We start from the raw sequence: 12854 nt of genomic DNA, 5'->3' as shown, positions 1-12854 counted from the left end.
ATGTTTTGAGGGGAGCAGTGGAAACTATTTTGTGGTTACATTTAATCCACGACATATCCCAGAACTGACTCCAATCTTAATCAGTTTGCAAGTAAGAGAATTTAAAGTGAGACCTTGTTGATTTGTATTTGGAGGTCTGCACTGGTTCACACTCTCATCTGTTCGTATCTCGTGGCCTCTCTCCACCCCCGTATATTCACCCCTGCCTTAGGGCACGTTATCCTTTATAAGGTTTTATATCTGTTTTCCTCCCAATAGGGCAAGTTTTCTTTGAAGGAGAATTCATGTAACGTTCGCTCTCCCATCTTGCAAGTCATTTTGCTAGGCAGAACATACAAAAACTAATGGGGGCAGGTGGGTGGAGGTAATTTTCAAAAAAAAAAATCCCTTAACACCATTAAAATAAATGAAAACGGAGTAAGAGAATAACATAGCAACAGTATTAGGAGATTGAGTTTGAAGTTTTCTAAATAAGATGCTTGAGGATTTGTGATAAAAATAGTGATTTAAAAATCAGGCAAGGAAAACAAAGAAAATAACAAAATGTCAACTGTCAGCTAATTATAGACCAGCAAATCGGTTTGATGTTTACAACTATTAAATGGGGGAAAATCCAGCTACTTTTTGGCTTTTAATTATTATAAAGTCATCATTTTTATTGGTTTTTATTTGTCTTTGTGGCAACTGGAAAGCAGCTGGCATTTGGCAGGGAAAAAAAAACTGTAACCCCATAGAACTTTCAGCAAAAAGAGATACAAATTGCTGCATTTGATTAAACTATTGTGTAAAAATGTATTATTATTCTCATTAAGTAGTTCTGACCATAAACGTTAGGGAAACTCACGATAGTAAAGGGCCGATGAATCATAGACTGAGGTCCAGAGTATAAAATTAAAGGATATTAAAGAATAGCAAATTTAAGCCGAAGGTTTTATCGGATAATGTGGGAGCAGGAAATGGAATTGAAAGGAGCCCTTTACTAAGAGCTAAAATATTGAATTATTTAGAGTAGTGCACAGGGACATAGCTGGGACCGATGGAATGAAACAAGGAAAATGAAAATTTTGTCTATCAGAGAAATGTCACTAACATTGGAGATATAATGAAACTGTCTCCCGGGAGACCTGCTTCGTCTAACATAGAACTTTTCAATCTTAAAGGCCAAAATCTCATCTGACCCTGTAGCATCCCAGCCTCCCGTACCTATGCATCACCATGGCAGAATGAATTATGTTTCCAAGCCGTAAAGACACTAGTGCTTAATGAGTTATTTTGTCTGTCACAAATGAATTATTCCAACAACCCACGTGATCACAATACCCATAGCCATCACCAGCAACAATGAAGAACAATCCCACTGAAATTATTACCAAGGTTATTGATAGACCCTCTGACTTACCATATGAGTATGTGTAAGGGGGAATCTCTTCTGAGTTTATTGTCATCCTATAAATCCTCTTCTAGGAAAAAAATAGTTTCTGTCTTTCAAAGTGTATCCGTCTCTCTACCCACAAAATGGGTCAATGACGATGTCAGCTCCATACCTACAGAAGAAAAACAAAAGCACACAAAGAAAATCACAAGATGTTGAGTACCTTTGTGACATTTATGAAGTTATGTAAGTTTCTCTACAAAAGAGAGAAAACACAGGCCCACAATTCCTAACTAGAAATCCCTGGGGCCAGATTGGTTTAGGAATTCAGAATGTTCAAGTTTGGAAAGGTAATACAGTACATCTACCTGAAACCTCTCCAAGAGGCCAATAATCAGAATGTGAAACATTTGACTGCTCATATACTAAGTGGGAATGACCGCAGGTTTTACAACCAGATTGATTCACATGAGGTCAGGTTTTGCCATGAAAGAGTGTGTAAAAAAAAAAAAAAAACACCCAACAACACTTGTTTTCCCGGCTTTGGGAGTTAAGAACCACAGGTTTGAGGTTGTATACCCACACCTGCTATGTTTAGTATATAAACAAATCTGAATACCAAGGGAAAATGAATGTTCTCATGTCTCTGGACGTAGTACTTGTAATTGCATTTGCATACACAACTTAATGAAGTAGCTTCCATTTTTCAGTTAGAACAAAAATAATCATATTTTAACAAAGAAAAACAAACGATGACAAAGTGAAGAAATCGATATGATAAAATATGATCAATATATAAAGTACGATCTTACAATATTTCAATGTGCCATATAAGAAGCAAAACTAAGATACATTTTTAAAGTTGAAGTCCCATGAATAAGTCATATGTTATTTGAAAAGTTCATGCTTAATTTTTAATTTTCTTGACTACTTTTGTTTGCTTCATTACATGTGATCAACAAATATATATATATATTTTTTAATTTTCATTTTTAAGACATGGAGACGGCTGCCTGACCTTATGGGACAATTCTAAAAGGAGCGTGGAGTTAAGATAAGAGCTCATCCACAAAAATAAGTTGAAGCTAATATTGTAATTGCAAGCAAGGTATTTGCTAATGACCTTTCCACAGGGCTTAGCCACAAAAACAAAATGGCAGGCACAAGTATTCAGAGAATGTGTCCTTTTTTATTGTGCAAAGACATTAACTCTTTAATGAAATTCTGATTATATTAAAACTCAGTTACTAGGGGCGCCTGGGTGGCGCAGTCAGTTAAGCGTCCGACTTCAGCCAGGTCACGATCTCGCGGTCCATGAGTTCGAGCCCCGCCTCGGGCTCTGGGCTGACGGCTCAGAGCCTGGAGCCTGTTTCCAATTCTGTGTCTCCCTCTCTCTCTGCCCCTCCCCCATTCATGCTCTGTCTCTCTCTGTCCCAAAAATAAATAAACGTTGAAAAAAAAATTAAAAAAAAAACTCAGTTAATAAATGTAAGATGTAAAAAAGAATCTTATTGTAAACAAAAGATGCACACTCCCATATTACCAAGGAAATATCCTTTTTTCTAGAAATGTATATTTCTCATTCTTCCCCAGATTATACATTTGAGCTAAGTATAATCATTAGATTCTTGGAAACCAAAGCTGATCTCAACAGGGCTAGTAACCAGATATACAGCAAATTTTGTAGATTGACGCTTTTGGGGACAGGACTTAACAAGTTTTATTTTGTCTTATGTTGTCTTGAAAGTGTTAAATACACTGTCTTGCTAGTCTTATTAAGCCATTATGAAGAAGGAACATTTCTATTTTTTTTTACTCCCACCAAGTTTGATTATCAGAAACTTTTGAAATGATTCTGCTAGTACAAATATGTAAATCCCAAAAAAGGCCTAAGTTCTAGAAGTCTTAAGGTTTTATGGAGCTGTGAGGTCTAGCCAAAGAAAGCAGATCTTTCTGTAGGTAAGTGTGCTGTGAAGAGTCTAGGTTTGACTTTCAAGATTTATTTCTTTGAGATGCCAGGGTGACTCAGCCCTTAAGCATCTGACTTTGGCTCAGGTCAGGATCTCACGGCTCATGAGTTTGAGTCACACATTGGGTGAGCTCGAGCCTCACTTCGGGTAAAACCAAGAGCCTCGCTTCTCTGTCTCTTTCTCTCTCTCTCACCCTCTGCCCTTCCTTGGATTCTCTCTCTCACTCTGCCCCTCGCTGACTTGCTCCCTCTCTCTCTCTCTCAAAAAAAAAATATATATATACACTTTCTTTGTTTGTTATCCTCATTTATAACAAATTTATATACCGGATACTATAGAAAATAAATATAAGAAAGTATTAATTTTATTTACCAAATCTTATGTATACCCATGTTGAGTTCATTTGTACATTTTCTTCAGCAAACATAACTTTACAAATAATTTTCACCCTTTCTCCCAAGCCAGTGTGTGGTGGGGCCATAGTCAATCACATTCTTAGTGAAGAGAGTGGGAGTAACGTCTGGAGGGGGGAAATTAAAAATAATACTAATATTTCATGAACAAAATCTGTGGATTATCACATGATATTATGAGTTAACTTATTCTTTCCACTTTACATGAGAATGCTACATCTGTAGATTATAAATTCAAAGGTAGAATAGTAAGATCCACGGTATATAGTGAGGAAAAGGTATAACCATACATTTTCTACCTCCATATACTGCCCCTGGAAAATTCCTGTAACACAAAAACAAGCTAAGCAACCCATATATTGGAAGATAAATATGTTGCCATTCTATCAGAAATGGTATTTTGATATTCTGATTATTTGTTGTTTTGATTATCTGCACTACTTATTCCTTTATATCATTAAAACTGAACTCAGTGATCTTTATTTAAAAAAAACAAAAAGCAAAAAACAAAAAACAACTTTCTTTTGCATAGATCCTGCACAGATTAAAGTTAAAGCCACAAGGTGGGCTTTCTTGCATCAGAGAATTCAAGATCATTATATAGGAAAGTTTAATTCTGGCACTTGTTCAATTATTTGTATGGTTATGCAACTGTATTTATATGGGATTTTGCTTGTATTCATGATTTTATTTGGAATTATTTACCATCTATTTGTGTTTTCAAGGATCCCAATGACTCATGGATTAGTTTTTTTTTTTTTTTTAAGGATTCAAGATATTACTTACATACCTGTTATAGGTTGAATTGTGTCCTCCAAAAATTCGTATGGTGGTCTTAACCCCTTCACTACCTCAGAATGTAAAACTATTTGGAAATAGTTTTGATGCCGATGTAATTAGATAATATGAAGTCATGATGGAGTAGGATAGATTCTTAACCCAATATGACAAAAAGGGGAAATTTGGACACAAATAAACACACAGGGAAAACACTATGTGAATATGAACACAGAGATCTTGGTGTCTCATCTATTAGCCAAAGAATGCTAAAAATTCCAGCAAATCACCAGAAGCTAGAAGACAGGCATGGAACAGATTCTCTATCACAGCCCTCAGAAGGAACCAGCCTTGCCACTGTTCTGACCTTGGACTTCTAGCTTCCAGAACTATGAGACAATAAACTTCTATTGTTTAAGCTACCCAATTTGTCGTATTTTGTTATGTCAGGCCTAGAAAACTAATACAAAATCCAAATAATTATTTCCTAGGAATTCACTTTCTAACAAATGTACATTAATCTTTTAAAAATCATAGATGCACACTTAAATATCCTCTCGATAAAACTGACACTATGTAAAAACTTAGTGATTAGTTGGGGGTTTACACACAGGAAATACAGTCACTCTTACACGCTCGGTTTTCTCCTCTCTCCCATCCTGACCAGGAAATAAACACCAGCTGTAGACTACAGAATGGCCATCACAAAGATGTCTCCTGGGCCTTCCATAGGCCTCATGCTGAATGGCCCCCCAGCAATCTATTGCTAATCTCATTACGGGACTTTCCCCCTCTGCACAGGGAGAACCAGATAAAAATATTTCCTGTCCTGTGTTCAAAATAATGGCCCTAATATTCAGAGGTTATCTCGACCATAACCCTGTCTTAGATAAATTATCCTAGGTTTTATCTCAAGAAGAGAAAGGACTCTATAACACTTAGAAATATCTAATAATGGATCTTGCTTCCTGGAAAAGCTCAGAAACTGTTGCAGCAAAGGGATGTTGTACAGGAACTTAAACCCACCCAGGGACTTTGGATTAGCTGACAACTAACTTTCCTCCAAGTCTTGAGTTTTATAGTTCCAGGAGGCAAATGTAAGTAGCACTATATATATATATTTTAGGGGGAGGATTTCATTATGTTTTTAAAGGATGGAAGCTTCCTGTCAAAGGATGCCAGTTTTCAATATCCCACTGAGTTTACTGCACAATGGGCTTTTAATCAATGTTTACTACTAATAATAGTAATAACATTAAAAACATAATAAACAATGTAAGCTTCAGTTGCTGCCAAGCCTGTCTCTCACTGGAAATAATGAAAATTTCATCCTTGACTAAAAAGCTATGGAAGAAAGGATGTTTGCATCATAAACCTGAGAAAAGTCTAGAAAACCACAGAGGTGCAATGAAACTGCACCACAAGAGATGAGCTATCAAGGTAATGGTTATTAAACTGCACATTTCTCTAAAGAAAATACAACCAATTAGATGGCCAAGCCAATTGTAAATAGAAAACCAATGCCTATTTTATTTTAAAATGCAGAATACAACCTCTAGATATTATGAATTTCAGTTTGAGGGTGGGGAGAATCTTATACACAGATGGTGAAATGGTCTTTAGCAATGAATCTATCAATCATTTTTAACATTTATTTTATTGAATTTAAAAGCACATATCACAAGGTCTACCTTCTTCACAAATTTTTAAGTCTGCAGACCAGTGTTTTTAACTAGAAGTGCAATGGTGCATATCAAATTTCTAGAACTTTTGCATCATGCATAACTGAAATTTCATATCCATTGAGTAGAAACTACTCATTTCTACCTCCCCTCACCTCCCTGGAAACCACTATTTTTCCATTTCTATGAGTTTGACTACTTTAGATACTTCATATAAGAGGAATTAGACAGTGCTTGTAACTCTATAACAGCTTATTTCACATAGCTTACATAATGTCCTCAAGATTTATCTACGTTGTTATGTATGACAGGATTTCATTCTTTTATCAGACTAAATTATACTATGTGGTGTGTGTGTGTGTTTGTGTGTATACATACACATATATATACATACATATATATATGTACATTATATATATATATATATATATATATATATATATATATATATATATATATAATTTATATATTTTTTAGCTATCATTCATCCACTGATGGACACTTAGATTGTTTCTACATCTTGGCCATTGTGAATAAAACACAATGAATAGGGGAGTAAAAATATATCATTGAGATCCTGATTTCAATTTGTTTGGATAAATACCCAGAAATAGGATTGCTGGATTACACAATAGTTCGATTTTGTTGTTGCTGTTTTTTGAGGAACCTCCAAACTGTCTTCCATAGTGGTTGCAACATTTTCCATTCCCATCCACAGTGCACAAGGGCTCCAATTTTTCCACATCTTCACCACATCTTTGTGTTTTTTGAAAATTACCTTACTAACAAGTGTAACATGATATCTCGATACAGAGTTTTTTGTCCTTTTTAAGAATTTAATTTTAATTCCAGTATAGCCAATATACAGTGCTATATTAGTTTCAGGTATACAATATAGTGATTCAACACTTCCATACATCATCTAGCTCTGATCATGACAAATGTCCTCCTAAATCCCCATCACCTATCTCACCCATCCCCCCACCCACCTACCCTCTGGTAATCATTGTTTTCTTACTTAAGAGTCTTGTTTCTTGGTTTCTCTCTTTCTCTCTCTCTCTCTCATTCCTTTGCTCATTTGTTTTGTTTATTTTTTTAATGTTTCCTTAGTTCTGAGAAAGAGAGAGAGAGAGAGAGAGAGAGAGCGAGCAAGAGGTGGGGAGGCACAAGGGAGAGAGGGAAACAGAGGACCTTAAGTGGACTCTGCGCTGACAGCAGAGAGCCCGATTTGGGGCTCAAACTCATGAACCCTGAGATCATGACCTGCTGAAGTTGGATACTTAACCTATTGAGCTACCCAGGCATCCATTGTTTCCTTTGTTTCTTAAATTCCCATTATGAGTAAAATCATACCATATTTGTCTTTCTCAGACTGGTTTTTTCCAGTTAGCAGTATACTCTCTAACTCCATCCACGTCCTTGCAAATGGCAAGATTTCATTCTTCTTCTTCATCCATTCCATCTATTTTTGGATAATGGACTGCTTCCATGATTTGATTATTGTAAATAATGCTGACATAAACATAGGAGTAATTCTTTTGAATTAGTGTCTTTTTTCTTGGGAGGGGAAGGTAAATACCCAGTAGTGCGATTCCTGGATCATAGGTAGTTCTATTTTTAACTTTTTCAAGAACGCCCAAACTTTTCCACAGTAGCTACACCAGTTTGCATTCCCACCAACAGTGCAAGAGGTTTCCTTTTTCTCCACATCCTCACCAACACTTATTTATTGTGCTTTCGATTTTAGCCATTCTGACAGGTGTGAGGTGATATCTCATTGTAGCTGATGTGCATTTTCATGATGGTAAGTGATGTTGAGTATCTTTTCATGTGTCTGTTGGTCATCTGCCTACCTTCTCTGGAGAATGTCTGTTCATGTCTTTTGCCCATTTTTAAACTGGATTATTTTATGGATGCTCAGTTGTATAAATTCCTTACATATTTTGGATACTAACCATTTATCAGATATATCAATTGCAAATATCTTCTCCCCATTCAGTAGGTTGTCTTTTAGTTTTGTTGACTGTTTGCTGTGCAGAATCCCTTTGTTTTGATGTAGTCCCAATAGTTTATTTTTGCTTTCATTTCTCTTGCCTCAGGAAATACATCTAGAAAAATGTCACTACAAGCAATCTCAGAAACATTATTGCTTGTGCTCTATTATTGGATTTTTATGATTTTAAGTCTTACATTTAGGTCTTTAATCCATTTTGAGTTTGTTTTTGTGTATAGTGCAAAAAAGCAGTCTAGTTTCATTCTTTTGTATGTAGCTGACAAGTTTTCCCAACACTGTTTGTTGAAGATAGTGTCTTTTCCCATTGGGTATTCTCTCCTGTTTTATTGAACATTGATTGACCCTGTACTTGTGGGGTTATTTTTGGATTTTCTATTCTGTTATATTGATCTATGTGACTATTTTTTGTGCCAATACCATACTGTTTTGATTACCACAGCTTTGTAATACAACTTGAAGTCTGGAATTGTGATACCACAGGTTTGCTTCCCTTTTTCAAAACTGCTTTGGCTATTTGGGATCTTTTGTAGTATATAAATTTTAGGATGTTTTGCTTTAGTTCTGTGAAAAAAATGCTCTTGGTATTCTGGTAAGGATTGCATTAAATGTGCAGACTGCTTTGGGTAGTATAGATGTTTGAGCAATATTTGTTCTTCTAGTCCATGACCAAGGAATGTTTTCTATTTCTTTGTGTCTCATTGAGATTTTGATATGCATTTCCCTTATGATTAGTGATGCTGAGCATATACTCAAAAACCCATCGTTTTGTTGTTGTTACTGAGTTGCAGAAATTACTTGTAACTTTTAGATACCAGTGTCTTATCAGATATATGGTTTGCCAATGTTTTCTCCACTTCTCTCTGCTGAATGTTTTCTTTGCTGTGTAACCACTTTTTAAATGGATGTAGTCCCACTTATTTATTGTTGATTTTGTTGCCTGTGCTTTTGGTGTCAAATCCAATAAATCTTTGCTAAGACCCTTGTCATAAAGATTTTCCTTTTTGTTTCTTACTAAGAATTTTATAAATTCAGGCCTTATATTTAAGTATTTAATTCATTTTAAGTTGATTTTTATATACGGTGTAAAATAATCCAATTTCATTCTTTAAATTTTTTTTTAATGTTTATTTACTTTTAACAGAAAGAGACAGAGATAAGAGTGTGAGCAGGTGAGGGGCAGAGTCGGTGACACAGGATGTGAAGCAGGCTTCAGCCTCTGAGCTGTCAGCACAGAGCCTGACGTGGGTCTCGAACTTATGAACTACAAGACCATGACCTGAGCCAGAGTCAGAGACCTGACTGAGCCACCCAGGCACCCCTCCATTTTCATTCTTTGGCATGTGGATGTCCAGGTTTCCCAACACCTTTTGATACAGGGACAATCCTTCCCTCATTGTGTATTTTGGCACCCTTGTTGAACATCAGTTAGCCATAATCATTTGGGCTTATATCTCTATTCAGTTCTGTTGCTCTATATGTCTATGTCATTATAATACTGTTTTAATAAGTGTACCTTTGCATTATGTTTTGAAATCACAAAGCATGAGGCCTCTAGCTTTGTTCTTTCTCAAAATCATTTTGGCTCTTTGGGGTCCTTTATGATCACATTTGAATTTTCAAATTTTTTTTCTATTTCTGTAAAAATGTCACTGAGATTTTCATAGGGATTTCACAGGATTGTAGGTCACTTTGGGTATGATGGTTATTTAAATAATATTAAGACTTCTGATTCATGAATACAGTATGTCTTCATTTGTTGGCTCTTTCTCTAGTTTCTTTCATCAATGTTTTATAGTTTTCAGTGTAACTCTTTTGCCACCTTGGATAACTTTATCCCTAGGCATTTTTTAATAATATTATAAATGAGGTTGGTTCCTAATTTCTTTATAAAATTGTTCATTGTTAGTGACAGAAATGCAACTGATTTGTATATGTTGGTTTTGTGTCCTACAACTTTACTAAGTTTGCGTGTGTGCTTGTGTGTGTGTGTGTGTGTGTGTGTGTGTGTGTGTGTGTGTGTGTGATATTAAGGGTTTCCTACATATAGATCATATTATATGTTAATATTGTGTTGAATATAAGTTGTGAGGGTGGCATTGTTGTCTTCTTCCTGATTTCAGAGGAACAATTCTTCAATTCTTCAATATGAACAATTCTTCAATCAGTATGATGATAGATGTGGGTGTTTCATTAATGGCTATTACTATGCTGACCTAAATTCATTCTACTACTAGTTTGTTTAATGTTTTTTCATGAAGAAATTTTGAAGTTTGTTATTTTTTAAAATCAATTGAGATAACCATGTGATATTTATCTTTCATTCTGTTAATATGATATATTACATAAATTGAGTTATACATGTTGAACCATCCTTGCATCCCAGGCATAAATCCCACTTGGTCATGATGTATGCTTCCTTTACATGCTGTTTAATTCAGTTTGCTAGTATTTTGTTGAAAATTTCACATCAAAACTCATCAAGGATGTTGACATGTAATTGTATTTTCTTGTAGTGGCTCTATCTCGTCTTGCTATCAGGGTAATTATGGCCTCAAAAAGTGAATTTTGAAGTGTTTCCTCCTCTGTATATTTTGGAAGTTGAAAAGTATTGGCATAAATTCTTCTTGAAATGTTAAGTGGAATTTACTGCTGAAGTCATCTGGTCCTGGAGTTTTATTTGAAAGTTTTGATTACTAATTAAATATTCTCACTTATAAATATGTTAAGATTTTCTATTTTCTTTATGATTCAGTGACGGTAAGTTGCATGTTTCTAGAAATTGATTTCTTCTAAGTTCTCCAGTTTGTTGGTGTATAATTGTTCAAAGTAATCTGTATGATCCCTTGTATTTATGAGGCATAAGTTGTAATGCCTCTTTTATTTCTGATTTTATGTATTTGAGAACTCTCCTTTTTTTGTGGCTTGGCTAAAAATTTACCAGTTTTGCTAATATTTTTCAAAAAAACAACTCTTAGATTTATTTTTTCTATTTTTAAAAATTCTCTATTTTGTTTATTATGGCTCTGATATTTATTATCTTCTCCCTTTTTGCTCTCTTATATAATTATATTATATTATATTATATTATATTATATTATATTATATTATAATTATAGAATACTCCATTTATATACTGAAGAATACAGATTCTCTTCAAGTGAACACAGGATATTACCTAAATGGATATTCACCAAAATATCCATATGGTGGTCACACAGACCATATTCTGTGTAACAAAGCATACATTATTAGGTTCAGAAATTTAAAATAATTGAAAGTATCCAAATATAGTCTATCATAATGGATTAAATGAGAGAGAGAGAGAAAGAAAGAGAGAGACAGACTAATAATACTGCTACTAATATGATGCAGACAATAAATGGTTAGGATGTCCCAGAAAAGTATGAATAATGAGTTTTGAAGTTGTTGAAAAAGATTTTCTGGAGGAAACAGAATTTATTCTGATGTTTATAATTTTGCATATTTTAGATTAAATGCTCTCCTCTCTCTCTTCTTTCTATTCCAATGCATGATTCATTTTTGAACTATCATTATGAAATCTCAAATTCAGCCATGTAATTTTCTTGCCTATAAGTGCTTGATAGTGCCCTGCTTTCAGATCCATATATTCCTAGTTCCTTAGTATAGTAAACAATACATTTCAGAAACCCTTCCTGAGCCAAATTTACCTCTATAATATCTCTCCAATGTGGGGACAATATTTTCTCACCAGGGTCTTGACCAGCCATATAGAATTCAAGTCCTAAGTGATGATTACACAATACAAACTACCTGGATATAGTTTGAACTCAGAAGAACCAGAAGGAAAGGACAAATGTTGGCCAATGAGACCAAGAAAGAGTCTTCAAAAGACCAAGTGAAAGCAGATCGAATAAAAACTTTAGGAAGGAGATAAATCCAAGATTGGAGACTAGAAAGAGACAAAATTAAGAATGAATCTCAGGAAAGAATAATAAAGAGATGGGAAAAGATGATGCCAAGAATGGGGAAAAAATATTCAGAGTTTTGCAGAGAATGGGGGACAATTGACAATCGGCCTACTGCTTCAGATCTCGGGGAAACAAATTTAACTCAGTATAAATATCTTATAGTACATCTACCCAACACATATTTCAAACTGCCAAGTCATAAAGTGATAACCCAAAGAGAAAATACCTAAACAATGTCAACCTTCAACCTTCAGAGATAGATAGATAGATAGATAGATAGATAGATAGATAGATAATTTAAAGACAATTTTAAAAAATTATTATATATTAAATAAAAGCATAATTAGTTGCCAAAAATTTAAAACTGGAATAGTTTATATTAAAACTCCATACGTTGGGGAGCCTGGGTGGCTCAGTGGGTTAAGCCGCCAACTTTGGCTCAGGTCATGATCTCATAGTTTGTGGGTTCAAGCCCAGCATCAGGCTCTGTGCTGACAGCTCAGAGCCTGGGTTGCACTTTGGATTCTGTCTTCCTCTTTCTCTGCCCCTGTCCAGCTCACACTCTCTCTTTCTCTCTTTCAAAAATAAAATAAACATTAAAAAAACCTCCATACTTTTTTGCAGTTTCTAGTAAACTTAAAAAAAAAATCTATGTTTCCAAGTCATTATTCCAACA

The 12854-nt window shown here is 34.8% G+C and overlaps 1 long non-coding RNA gene across 3 annotated transcripts in view; it reads right to left on the bottom strand.

Annotated features, from left to right (window-relative positions):
* Positions 1 to 12854, bottom strand: part of LOC105260674 — a 328107-nt gene that overhangs the window by 122556 nt on the left and 192697 nt on the right. For all 3 annotated transcript variants that reach the window (XR_006599882.1, XR_002743214.2, XR_006599883.1), the window contains exon 5: positions 1400 to 1544. This is a non-coding gene — a long non-coding RNA (uncharacterized LOC105260674). The remainder of the gene's footprint in view (positions 1 to 1399; positions 1545 to 12854) is intronic.

The sequence above is a fragment of the Felis catus genome, chromosome B3 (assembly GCF_018350175.1).
Source record: "Felis catus isolate Fca126 chromosome B3, F.catus_Fca126_mat1.0, whole genome shotgun sequence".
Classification (NCBI taxonomy): domain Eukaryota; kingdom Metazoa; phylum Chordata; class Mammalia; order Carnivora; family Felidae; genus Felis; species Felis catus.
Note: the sequence above shows the minus strand (reverse complement) of the source record. Positions and strands in the feature narration are given on the sequence as shown.